General features: G+C 43.8%; 1 pseudogene; it reads left to right on the forward strand.

Annotated features, from left to right (window-relative positions):
• The first annotated feature begins 532 nt into the window (after window positions 1–532).
• Window positions 533–759, forward strand: LOC146799449 (signal recognition particle RNA; annotated as a pseudogene).
• Window positions 760–1,046: the final 287 nt, after the last annotated feature.

Raw genomic sequence — 1,046 nt, forward strand, 5'->3', positions numbered from 1 at the left:
GAAAGCTGAGGCTTTCGTGTTTTGTACTACAGAAGGATTCAGGAAGGAAGAGTTGAGCGAGTCGCCCTCTGGAGCAACCTGTTCTGAACGTGTTTTTCGGCATCTGGCGGTTATACTGGATGCTTTCTAGGTTGAGTTGACTAAGTGCATCATTGAATCGGCATCTGTCCAGATAACACCACGGCAGTCTCTACAGCTTGTTTTTTTATGAGACTGTCCGTTGCCTGCACCGTTCACCCTGTGCATCGTTTCTAGTAAGACAGGTTTGACAGTCTTGTTGTGTTCCTCAGGTTGCACGTAAACAAATCATGGCCAGCGGGAGAATGGTTGGTGTTGGGATTCTGGCTCTTACAGCCCTTTTTAAACATGGCCGCAACTGCGCTTGTTCACGTGGCTCTTGGTTAGTCTATTGCTAAGAGTAGTTATCGTTAAGCACAAAGATCTGTATATTTAAACGCTATCCAATAAACGAGCATGACAGTGACGTCAGATGCTCTCAGACTCTAGTATTGTTATTCAGCGCAATGTCCCCGCTGGACGCAGTGGCGTGCGTCTGTAATCCCAGCTTCTTGGGAGGCTGAGACTGCTGGATTGCTTGAGATCAGGAGTTCTGGGCTGCTGTGTGCTACGCCATCGGGTGTTTACACTTAGTTCATTTATAAATCCTGGGACCCGAATGGCAGCAAAACCAAAACCCCGATCGCGTCAATGAACAGCCACTGTATACCAGCCTGTCAACATAGTGAGACACAGTCTTTTTTTCCAATATTTTTTAATTGAAAATAGGTTAGTTAAGTACTCCCACATTGAAACTGCATATATCAAATTACATATTTTTTCAATGAATGAAGACTTACACAGTAAATTTTAAACAACTTGCAGTATTCTAAACCCTTTCACAGACGATTTCCTCTCCCCATGTGTGTCATAACTACAGTTACAGGTCTGTGTGACAGTATTTATGACATACATGGGGAAAGGAAACAGTTTAGTGGCTCATGCACAATACCCACTGCTAAAGCTATCAGCAAATTTTAGTGGTTGAA

This window comes from Triturus cristatus, chromosome 9 (assembly GCF_964204655.1).
Source record: "Triturus cristatus chromosome 9, aTriCri1.1, whole genome shotgun sequence".
Classification (NCBI taxonomy): Eukaryota; Metazoa; Chordata; class Amphibia; order Caudata; family Salamandridae; genus Triturus; species Triturus cristatus.